This window comes from Myodes glareolus, chromosome X (genome assembly GCF_982192425.1).
Source record: "Myodes glareolus chromosome X, mMyoGla1.1, whole genome shotgun sequence".
NCBI classification, from domain to species: domain Eukaryota; kingdom Metazoa; phylum Chordata; class Mammalia; order Rodentia; family Cricetidae; genus Myodes; species Myodes glareolus.
The window spans coordinates 85,347,442-85,360,128 of NC_142053.1; the positions used below are offsets into that span (position 1 = coordinate 85,347,442).

The window sequence follows — 12,687 nt, forward strand, 5'->3', positions numbered from 1 at the left end:
TTCTGGTATTGTTAGCCAGCGGTGAAACTTCAAAGACAGCCTGTCCATTTGTCCTCCCTTCTTCTTTCCCTCTCTACTTCCTTCCTGTCCCTCCCTACTTCCTCCCTGACACCTCGCACGCAGTAGACCACCACATCTGGTAGTTTTCCCTTCAGCAGGATTTTTGCAGTGATCTTCATTTTTTTCTCTTGTCTACATGCCTCCTGCTACTTTTCCAAGCCGGGCCATTTTTATCTGAGAAAATAGTCGTTCCCCACTCTTTTCCCCTTTTAGTTAGTTATCTGATACTCCTGCAGATGAAGTGCTCCCCAGCACAGCATCAGCGTGCAGCTCCCAGCAATACTCCGTGGCTTCTCACACTGTTGCCTCCTGCAGGAAAGCAGTTGCCCCATCGTCATGGTTTTCCACTGTGAGTCCAGCTACCTTCGCAGTTAGATTTGAAAGTTTTGAATACGCTAAAAGTCAGAGAGAATACTAAAATTAACCCGTGTTCATCCATATCCAGTGTCAACAATGAACTAATTTATGGTCCGCGTATTTTATTGATGTCCATTGCCTAGTACCTTCCCCTTGGGTTTGGATTAATTTGAAACAGCTCTGAGATATAATGTCACTTAGTTTATAAGTACTTTCCATTAAATGTATTCGGTCATATATGGGCGTACTTCTGGGTACCAAACCCAAGGCCTTGTGCGTGGTAGGCAAGAACTCACTGAGCCCCACTTGCAACTCTGAAAACCCATTTTATACTCTTCACTTGTAGCAATGGTCTCATAGTGACTAATTCAGGCCACTGTGGAAATGAACATTGGGAGACAACTTGGAAAATAAGCAGAGCTGATGACCTCACTTGGACTGGGAAAAGCATAATTGGGCATCTATCATCAACTGGGCTAATAAATGTTGGTAAGAGTGTAAGTCGGTGGTAAAATGTTGTGTCGACGGTGCAGAGGAAGACCCAGCCCAGCACTGTCGCCACCGGCAGGAGGACTTCCCCTGTGCTTTAGGGGCTTCCACTCTGGTAAATCTGGATCCTTGACTTCACCATACCCAGGCTATGCCGTGCCAGTGATCAAATCCAAGGCTTCTGACTCGTTCTGCTAACTGACCCAAGTTCCCTGGTCTCTGTGTTGGAGTTCTTGTTTCTCAGCTGAGACTGGGCTACAACGAGGCTCGGAACCGAGTGGCTACTTTCCCTAGGCTTTGCTGTGTTTTTACCTTGCCTCACTCATTCCTGTGCCGGTCGATAATTTTCGTGAGGAGGTGTCAAGAAATATTTGTTCATTCCAGGTCAAGAGGGCATCAACAGAGCCAAGAAAGATTCCTTCCAAGTCCAGCTCGGTGAACCAATGAGTTTACTCAGGTTACTTCTAGGAGCATGTGTGAGGGTTGTTTACAAGGACCCGAGTGACTCAAAGGTATTTATACCCACCTCTTAGATTCTCTCCAAGACCACTGCAGCTGGGGCCAAGAGGGCATGGTGACTAGCTGCTCAGATGAGTGTCTGGTGCCTCCCCATGCCCTCCGAGGAGGGAATATTCATTCCCATTACCAGGGACCTAGCTTTCAGTGCGTTCTTCTGCTTGTTTCACCGCCATGTTTGCGGGCCAGTGTATTTTGTAGGTCACCACAGGAACTCGGCTTCATGCCGGTTGATGGGCATGTCACACAAGAAGGAAAAAGCTCTACTACGACCATCTGCAGGGCATGTGTGACACCTCTGCCACCCCCCCCCCCAAAAAAAACCGTTACAGTTTTAGCTCTATGTCTTTCATCATTTTTCTTTCAGCAGCACTGGAGATCAAATGCAGAGCCTCACACATGCCAGGCAAATGCTCTGCCAGTGACCTGTACGCCAGCTCCTTTGAACCATTTCAATTGTTATTATTAGTTTTGCATATGGTGAGTCTCCAACATCATTCTCTGGGATGTAGATGGGCAGCTTCTCCAGTGCCACTTTGTCAGGAAGGTTGCCCTTTTCCCATTGAATGATCTTGGGGTATTTGTTGAAAATTAATTAACCATACTCTGTGGTTTGTTCCATTTGTTTATGTGTCTGTCAGTACGCCAGTACCACATTGTTCTGATTAGCATAGACTTTTAGTAAGTTTTGAAATCACAAGTGTGATTTCTCCAGTTTTGTTCTTCTCCTTCAAGGTCATTTGGTTTATTTAGGGTCTCTTGAGATGGCCTGTGAAGTTTAGATTTTTTTCTATTTCTGAGAAAAGCTCTTAAGGCCTGCATGAAGTCTACATTGTATTGGGTGTCGTCCTCCTCAGCGTTACTTCTGTTCCATGCCATGTCTTTCATTTCTTAAGGCCATGTTTCATGCTTTTCCTTAAGTATATTTTTACATCCTCCTTTACATTTACTTGTTTTTGTTTAATGCTGGACTAAGTGAAATGATTTTCTTCATTACCGAAAGGTTTCAGGTTGGTAATTCGCTGTGGACACTAAGGCTGGTTGTTCTTTTGGATAAGAGATTTATTAGAAGAGTTGATAATGCCACAGCCAGACGGCAGCATGATGGGGGCCCATGTGGAAGAGTACGAGGCCCTCCTAGGTTTCAGAGGAAGCAGGGCGGTTCTATGCCATGGGATTGATGAGCATCCCATTGTGTGTGTCTGTAATCAGGCTGTCTTTGATATGTGGATATGGCGACATGTAGGCAGACATGGCGCTACCGAAGGAGCTACATCTTGATCCTGCAGGCAACAGGAAGTGGTCTGAAACACTGGACATGGCTTAAGCATATATGAGAACTCAAAGTCAGTCTCCATAGTGACATACTTCCTTCAACAAAGCCACACCTCCTAATAGTATCATTCCCTTTGGGGGCCATTTTCTTTTAAACCACCACATAGCTTCACAAACACACTTAGGTTTTTGTTTCCTAGGTGATTCTAAATCTAGTGATGTTGACAGTAGTAAAGGTTAGTCATCTCATACTCCCATTGTCTGTAAAAGTATTAAACTTTAAAAATTTTAGCATAATTTTTTTATGGTTCTAGGGCCTTAGTCATGCTAGGCAAGTACTGTATCAATGAGCTAAACTTCTATTCCCAAATTCCAAACTATTTGTTTTCTGTTTTGAGGCAGTGTCTTACTATGTAGTCTTGGTTGTACCTACTGTGCAGCCTTGGCTGGCCTCAAACTAGCTTTGTAGCTTTATATGAACTTGACCTCTAGATTCTCCTGCTTTCACATCTTGGGTACTGAGACTGTAGGCCTGAGCTATCATGTCTAGCTTCTGTGCTGCTGAGGTTCTAGCCTAGGCCATTGTTCATGTTAGTAAAGCACTCTGCCACACCCCAGCCTCTTTGTACATTTCTAGATCCATGTTAAATAAAATTGTTCTCCATTGAGAAGCTCTCTGAACCATGCTCCAACATAGTCAGTTTATCTCATACCCTTTGAAATGCTAGATGCAATCCAGTTTTTTCTTCTTTCTTACTGAATTTATGAAATGTCTTTATTTATTAGCATATATTAATTGCATAAGACAATGTGCTTCGTGGTAACATCTTTTTAGGGGTATATGTGTGCTTGCTTCTATTTACCCACCTCATTACTAGTGGATTTTAACAAGGTTTATGTAGATCCATGAAAATTAGTACCAGTTGCAGAAAATTTGGCTGGAAGAAGTCGGCTGGTGGGTGGTAGAGAAAATAATGACTTTGTCAGAGCCAAATATGGTTATTAGTTCCCCTGGCATATATGAGAATTTGCTGGTAGCAAAAGATTATTAGAAATAAAACACTGCTAAACAATAAGGAGGATTGTGCAATATTGGGCTTGGCCTTCTTTTGAAATATTAGACCCTAGAGTTTGGATACCAGCCCAGTGAGGCCACTGGCAACAACTACTGGTGCAGATTCAGGATTTTTCAATTTCTGGAACTTCAGGCTATATTCTGGGAGCCTGCTGCCAAGGTGGGGTTGGCCACAGAGGTCTGCCTTTTCTGCCATAAAATGACTGGATTTTGAAATGTATCCTTAAAAGGAAATGGTTTGTTTACTATGGTCCTTCAGCTTCAGGAAGGGGTTAATGTTGGCTTTGGTTAACAGTGGGTTTGGAAAATGTTATCAATATTTGTGCCCAGAAAAAATCAGTTAAACCGTTTTTCTTTAAAGCCATCTTCTCAGAGACTCTAGGTAGATGCTGGCCATCCTTATCCACGTTGCCATTCTCTCTATGTGCCCTTATCAATAAGTTCATTGCTGCGCCACTGCCTTTTGTAGCGAACTCCCTGGAGGTTGAATCTTTATTCTAACTGATTTACCTTCAAGTTGACAAGCAGCAGAAATAGAGACCTCATTGATTTTGATCTCTAAACCAGAGCTTGTCCTAAGATTTGTAGGGAGGATTTCAGAGCAGGCATTAACAACAGTAAAATAAATTAATAAGCGAAGCTTCCTCAACCCCACCCTTGCGACTCCTGGGATGAAGCTGATGAGCAACCACACATGTTCGTTTATTGGAGGTAAACAGTTCTAGACTTCCCCAACATTTTCTTAACGTTCTTTATGTGCTCTAAACTCAGTTTTACTTGGATTTCAAATGTGAGTAACAGACCAAAGTGGAATTTACTGTTTGTGGATTTTTAAATGAATAGTTATTAAGGAACATCTGGTTGCAGTTGTAAAAACTCTCTCTCTCTCTCTCTCTCTCTCTCTCTCTCTCACACACACACACACACACACACACAGAGGGGGGTGGGGTAGGAGAAGGGAGGGGAGAGAGAGAGAGAGAGAGAGAGAGAGAGAGAGAGAGAGAGAGAACACAAATTTCTTAAGTAGTAAGGTTTCATGCCAGATCACATCTTAGTCTCAATAATGCAGAATTCTACAAGAGCATTTCTCTTTCCTTTCCCCCTCCTCCTCTCTCCTTTTCTTCTTCCTTCCTTCTTTCTTTCATCTTTTTCTGAGACAGAGTTTCCATGTGTATCCCTGGCTGTCCTAGAACTCACTCTGTAGACCAGGCTGGCCTCGAACTCAGAGATCCACCTGCCTCTGCTTCCCAAGTGCGGAGAGTGCAGGAATTAAAGACATGCACCGCCACATTTGGCTAAGAAATTTTCTTAATCAGGCATTTTAGGGAATGCAGTGCATAATCCTTCATTTTTCTTTATTATCGTCTCTTCATTTATGATTCAAATGTTCTCTCTCTTGATTTCACTCCCCGCAAGGTCTTCCCCTTTGGCCTGAGCTATTCTTGAACTGATTTTTTTTTTCCGTCCCCACTTCCTAAATGCTGAGGCTGCAAGTGTGTCCCACTGTGCCTGGATTTAATGACCCCCCCTCAACCTAGGACTTTGTAATCATCTCCTACAGAGTCATATCTCTGGCCATCACTGTTTAGACTTAATAAGACTTATTAACCTAGGGCTTCAGGAGATCTTAATTATTTTATTCATTTTTCTCTTGGGGAAGCAAAAGTAATATGGTCTTGGCATTGGGCAGGGTATGTTCTCCTTTCGATTGTTCTGGACATTGCCACTTACCTTGTGCTCGTAGATGTTTTATCTGCACTGTAGTCAACACCGGTAGTTGTCTACACATTGTCCAGGAGCAGTAATGCTTTGAGTTTGGGAACTTCTGAGCTAGTTTAAACCTCTCAAATTTCATAGATAGCAACTGGGGACTTAGAGGGGCCCACTCAGGATTACCCAGCTTGAAAGGGCACTCTCTTGGGTTTAATCTTAGTGCCTTTTCTGGCAGTGTATTTTGAGGGGCCCATTGAAAGTTTGAAGTCCAGTGGAGTAGTCAATATTTCTGTGATCTTTACGAATGGGAAGGTCTTGGCTAGTCATAAATGTGATCAAATGGTAGAATATGGAATTTAAGTAAAGGATAATATACTCTTAATTTTATTAATTCAGGAAATTTACTGCATATGCTGTGTGACAGTATTGGGAAAAATGGTACTTCTCATTAGGTTTTAAAACATTTTTTTTTAAAATCCTTTTTCAAACAAAGTCTCAAATTAGGTCGACTCACTATGTAGATGACACTGTCTTTTGACTTACAATAATCCTCTGGTCTTAGCTGCCTGAGTAACTGGTACTATAGAGGTCTTCATTTGTAAAAGAATACATGAAGTGATGGAGTACCACAGACCTTGAACCAGACTCATAACAATGAACATTTTGTGGGTGTGGACATTGGACACATCGCACCACCCAGCACCACTGGGATGGATGAAAAGGTGGTGGAAAGACGGAGGATCGGGGTGAATTTGTTTTGTTTTGTTTTTAATTGATTTGGGGGCATGCTGCAGGGGTAAGGGGAGGATATAGAGGGACTGGGAGGTGAGCAGGATTGGGGCGCATGAAGGGAAATCCCCAAAGAATCAAGAGTGAAATTACTTAAGGATCTAGGGCAGTGGTTCTCATCCTCTCAGCCTCTTTGGGTGTTGAAGGATTCTTTTTTTTTTTTTTTTCTTTCTATTTTTGGTTCTTTGAGACAGGGTTTCTCAATGTAACAGCTCTGGCTGTTCCTGAAACTTAAGTAGACCAGGCTGGCCTCACACTCACAGACCTGCCTCTGCTTCCCCATTGCTGGGATTACAGGCATGCGCCACCACCACCTGGCTACGTTGTGATTCTTAACAGTAGTAAAATTACAGTTATGAAGTAGTGTAGCATGATCAATAAAAACCCAGAGACAGATATTGGGATTCAACATGAAGGTCAGAAAAACAAAACAGCCAGCCACTGGTTCTTAACCTTTATGGCGATCCTGCCTCCAGGAATCTCGGAATGAGACTGTGTGTGAGAGCTGTCTCCTCCCATTTTATATTCATCTTTAGGGCTGGGATTAAAGGCGTGCACCATTACCACCCGGTTTTTATGGCAAATTAGTATGGCTACTGGGATTAAAGGTATGTCACCACTGCCTGGTCTGTAAGGCTAACCAGTGGGGCTGTTTTACTCTCTGAACTTCAGGCAAGCTTTATTTATTAAAATACAAATGAAATATCACTACAAAGTAGCAGCGAAAATAATTTTGTGCTCGGGGTCACCATAACAGGAGCTGCATTAAGGGTTGCAGCAATAAGAGGGTTCGAGAACCACTGATATAGAGGGTGGCTGTTACAGTAAGCTTAAATGCGATGAAATCCTTGCAACCCTTTCTTTTCTTTTCCAACTGCTCCCTAATAGTCACTAGGAGTAAAGTAAACCACCAGCTTTCTTCATTTGTAGTTTCACTCTTCCCTATAGCTGTAGGTGACATAGAAATTTAGCCTCACTTCCCAGCTAGTTAGTTTTGGTCGGAGTGGGTGGTGCCTGGCAGATTCGTCAGTGGGGAAAGCATTGTGAAGGTAGGCCTTGCTTAAAGTGGGGTCAAGTTCTCAGCGTCGTCACCAGTAAGGCTGAGGGCAAGAGTAAACAGAACTCTGGGCTTTGGGGCTTCTGTCTGAGATCAGCAAATGTGATTAGAGCTCTCCTCCATGAGAAAAGCACTGAGAGAACAAGTTGGAGCTCTCCGGAGCTCCCCGGGGATTCGCCCTCTTTAGGACAGCCTGTTGTTTTCCAGCTATTTTCCCTTGTTTTTCATGTTGAGTTTCCCTTAGAGGATTCTCCTCCAGCACTGCCTGTTGAATTTCTTTTTGATTGTGCCAGGATGTGTTTTGAGTAGACCTAGGCGTGTTGTACTTGGTCTGAAGTGAGAGGGGATCTACTTTTCTCTCCCCCCCCCCCCCGCCATCCCTGATTCCTACCTCATATCATTTTCAGCGCAAGCTCCATGCTTAGCAAGATGACGCTCCCCCCTCCCCCCCGGGTGGCCCAAATGCTGCCATATCTTGCCTATCCCAACAAATGAAAGTGAACTTTGTGGATTCTATAAGCTTTAGGAAAATAATATTAAGAATTTGCCTTTTTTTTTTTTTTAGAATTTGCCTTTGTTGTTGTTCTGCATTCTATTCTAACTTGCTTGTAGATATGCCTTAATTTTTAGTTAAAGGAAAAATAATTGGGTTCACTGCTGTGTTCTTACACATGTTAAACTGTGCTCGTGTTTTCCTCCATGGTCACTCCTCCCTTGGAACTCTTCCCCCTCCAATTGCCTCCCTTCCTCCCCACAAATAGTCTGGCTTCTGCTTTCATAATATGTACAGACATCTAGACAAATACGTTTTCCATATTAAAGAAAAGTGTTATGTGTTGTCTCTCTTCCCCTCATTGCCCTTTCTTATTCCTCTTTCCCCTTCCCTGTATGTCCCTTCCTCTCTGCATTGAGAGGAAGGATCAAAGTGGGTGTCTAGTGCCTTCAGGGATCTTTTCTTTCTCGTTTTAATATACTTCCCCGATGACTTAGCTTGGTGTTTTTGCCATGGCACGTGTTAGTGTGTCTTCTAAGAGTTTGTTGTACAAGTCTCAAGAGCTCATAGTGTGGTTACTCAAAACAAAACCAAAAATGCCTCCCATCATCCCTGTCCATACGAATCCATGCCCTTTTATCCCACACTTGTGCGGGCTTTTCCTCTTGGCAGTCGCTGCGCTGTTCTCAATCTTTCTAATTTTGGCTTTTTCGAAAGTGTTATATAAATGGAATCATGCAATATGTGACCTTTCAGATAAAATTTTTCCCCAGTCAGCATTATTCCCTTATGACCCATATAAATATGTCAGTAGTTCATTCCTTTTTATTGCTTAATAGTATTCCTGCGTGTGTTTGTGCCAGCTTGCTTACCAGTTCCCCTGCTGAAGGATACTTGGCTCGCTTACAGATTTTTGGTAATTACAAGCGCAGCTGCTGTCATCTTGTGACTCTTTCTATAAGGCAAACATTCTAGATGGATTGTGGGCTGAAACACATGTGCTCAGTTTTACAAGAAACTATCAAACCTTTGTCCAAAGTAGAATGGTTTTCCGTTCCCATTAGCGGTGTAGAAGACCTTTAGCTTTTCTGCATTCCTGCTAGTACTTGGTGTTGACACTGCCGTTTCAGCCATTCTAGTGGACTGGAGTGGTATCTAAACCTTAGCATGCTTCACCATAATGACTAATGATGTTGTAAGCGACACCACTTGGGTATTTTCCCTCTGTATATTTTCTTTGAGCAAATATTTTTGTCTATTATATAATCGAGTTGTTTCCTTACTTTAGAGGTTAGTGAGTGCTTCCTGTATTCTGAATGGGGATCTCTTGTCAGACACAGACACATGCCTTTAGGTATTTTCTCACGACCTGTCTTTCACAAATCCTTTCAGTGGGACAGTTCAGATAGCAAAACATTTGTAATTAGTTTTTTGTCTTATCTATTTTATTTTATATGTATTAGTGCTTTCCTTGCATGTATAGTTTATGTACCACATACGGTACCCATGGAGGTCACAGACAGTTGTAAGCCACGACATGTGTGATAGGAACCAAACCTAGGTCCAAAGCAAGAGCAACAAATGCTCTTAACCGCCGAACCTTCTCTTTAGCTCCAGATTTGTAATTTGATAAACTAAAGTTGTTTCCCTTCTCATTGGTGGATGTTGCCCTCAAGTTGTGTCTAGGGCATTTCACCCGTCTTTAGGTCATAAGGAATTTCTGTCCTCTTTACTTTTTAGTGCCCAGACTCAGTCCCAGGACCCCACTAATGCCACGGAAACTCTAATGTTTAGAAATTTGTCGCTTCAGATTTTGAATTCAGATTTGGCATCTGTGTTGAGTTGGCTAATTTGGAAGGGCAGAGATTTAAATGGGAGTTTTTTGAAGCCTGTGGCATTTAACTTTGAGATCTTAGAAGTCACGTAACCCTTCATCGACCTCACTTTTATTTTCTCTGAAATGGGAATAAGTCAGAGTAGTTTATCTGTGGTCACAACTGCTCAGAATGATGAGTCAAGAGGATTCCAAGAGTTTGAGGTCAATGTGAGCTACAGATGGAGGCTTCAGTTCAAAATTAAAAAAAACCAGAAATGAAACGAGAATGCTAGGATCTGCCACTTAAGATTGGGATGGGAATTCCCAGCTCTCTATGCAAATGCCTAGCTCACAGCAGCCACTGTGCTTTACAGTTTCAAAGTTTGAGATTTGCCTCTGTGATTTATAAAGCTTGGTAAGATACAATACAGTGTCCCTTTTCACCCCTTCCAAGGGTGTCGGGGCCTATAGGCCAGTGCTGAGGTCAGATACTGGCAGTTGGAGTCTAGGAATGATGACTGTCACCACTTAGCAGAAGAGATAGCATTTGCAGGGCAGCTGAAGCCAGGGACAGTTTAATACAAGGCGAATGTGTTGCCAAAACAAAATGAAAAAGGAAGTCAAATCATTGAACAAAGGGGTAAAGGCAATAGCGTTCAGGACCGTGACTATGAAGAAACTAAGTGTCAAGCCTCCTTTATTGACTGCTGCCTTGTGTAGAGTGGATTGGCCTGCCTCTTTCCCTTCTGAATGCCCTTTTATACCTGACTGGTGTTTGAAGCGCTTACCCTTTGTTCTCCAAAGGGAGTCAGGCTAAGATGTGTTTTTCTGTGAGCACTACTACTTTCAAGACAGCAGCCTGGCAGTGTGCTGGGGACCCCTGTTGGGAAGCTTTCTAATACTTACTTCTGAGCAGGGTGAAAAGGCTGGAGAGCCCTATCCGGAAGCTGTGTCTGTGGTAGGTCTTGTCTGGGAGTCATTTCAAAAGCTGGATGCCACAGTTCCTTTATTGATCCTCACCATGCTTCCTGGCACTTTCTGCCACGTAGGCTCCCTGGAAACTATTCTTGCTTCCTCAAAGCAAGCATTGGCAGCCGCAATGTTGTTTTTCCTTTCCGTTTGATCAGTGTTTTGCCAACCTAGGTGGATAAATCTTTTGTGTCCACATGTTTATAACACACTGTAAGGAAGTGCTGCTAACTGGAAAAATGGAAGCCATAAGCAGTGTAAGCAGAATATTTATCAAGTGAAATATTTTGGCTGCATGAAAGAGTGTCGCTGGAAACTATCCCTGCAACTGAAACAGGCCTTTAGCTAAGAGGCACAACAAAATCGATGCATTTTAACATCTAGGACTGAAGAAATAAACACTGTGGTCTTCATATGCCAACCTCCAAGAAAATAATGACTCCTGACTTCAGTATGTTGCATATTAGAAAGGCCTGTCGTGTTTTCTATTTAATTTAATCTGAGAACAGGAATGAGAGCATCAGGCAGGCATTATTACTTGTATTAGATATAAGGTGTTAGGTGGAGCTTGGGGGTGCTATGGTGCTGTGATTGATTGAATGGGCCTTGAAAAGACTGGGTACCTTTGAAATTTTGGAGTTAAATACAATATGATCTAAACTTGGGATTTTCCCCATTTGTAAGTATACTACTCATGGGCATGAATTGTATCTATAATATACAGTCACCGTTACTGTTTCTGAAATTTTTTCATTGTCCCCAACAGGAACTACAAACAAGAAACATTTCCCCCTTCTCATTTTCTTTCAGATTCTAATAACTTCAAATCTGCTTACCTGTCTGTGTGACTGCTTATTCTAGGTATTTGATAAAATTAAAGCAAGATTTTCAAGCTGTGGTTGTAGTATTATTGTAAAATGCCATTTTATGGTTTTCTTTTGTATCTTCTTCCTCATCAGTAGTTGGTTGTGTTTAACCCACTGACTCTTTTACTCTTTGCGGGGAGAGCCACTACCCAGGTCCCAGATAAATACACAGAGGCTTATTCTTACCTGTAAATGCTGGGCCTTAGCTTGACTTGTTTCTAGCCAGCTTTTCTTAACATACATTATCCTGTCTAGTTTTTACCTCTGGGCTTTTTTACCTTTCTCTACTTCAGTATACCTTTACTTCTTTCTCCATGATTTGCTGTGTAGTTTGGTTGCTGGCCCCTTCTTTTCTTGCTCCTTCATATCTTTCTTCCTGATCCCCCTTTTTATTTATTCTCTCTGCCTGCCAGCTATGCCTATCCTTTCTCGTGCCTTGCTAGTGGCCGTTTAGCTCTTTATTTGTCCAATCGGGTATTTTAGGCAGGCAAAATAACACAGCTTCACAGAGTTAAACAAATGTATCATAAAAATGCAGCACATCTTTGCATCATTAAACAAGTGTTCCACAGTATAAACAAATGTAACACATCTTAAAATAATATTCCACAACACTCAGCCTCCTTTTTTGGTTCTGACTATCCCCAAACTCTCTATGTAAATCAAACCGGTGTTAAGCACACAGACCCTGCTTCTGCCTCCTGAGTTTGGGGATTAAAAGACTGCCAACATCATGCCCTGCCTTTCCTCTTTTTTTAATACTGGGGATAAAACGTCAGGTCTTTATGCATGCTAGGCAAGTGCCCTATCATTGAACTGTCTCTTTTTCCCTTCTTTTCCTTTCTCCTCTCTGTTTATTTTTTATTATGCTAAGTGTAGCATGAATAATAAAAATCCAGACACAGATAATGGGGTTCAAGCTGAAGAACAGAAAAGTAAAGTGGCCAGTCACTAGCTCTTACCTCTACCTCAGACCAAAATAGGCGATCCTGCCTCCACGAATCCTCAGTCTGAGACTGAGCATGAGTCCTCTCTCCTCCCATTTTATATTCCTCTCTAGAGCTGGAACTAAAGGTGTGCACCACCAACACTCGACCTCTAAGGCTGACTAGTGTGGCTGCTGGGATTAAAGGTGTGTGCCACCACTGCCTTGCCTGTATGGCAGACTCCTGTGGCTACTTTGCACTCTGATCTTCAGGCAAGATTTATTTT

The 12,687-nt window shown here is 42.5% G+C and overlaps 1 protein-coding gene across 2 annotated transcripts in view; it reads left to right on the plus strand.

Moving 5' to 3' along the window:
• Nucleotides 1-12,687, plus strand: part of Ophn1 (oligophrenin 1) — a 327,366-nt gene that overhangs the window by 32,063 nt on the left and 282,616 nt on the right. The window lies entirely within an intron of this gene.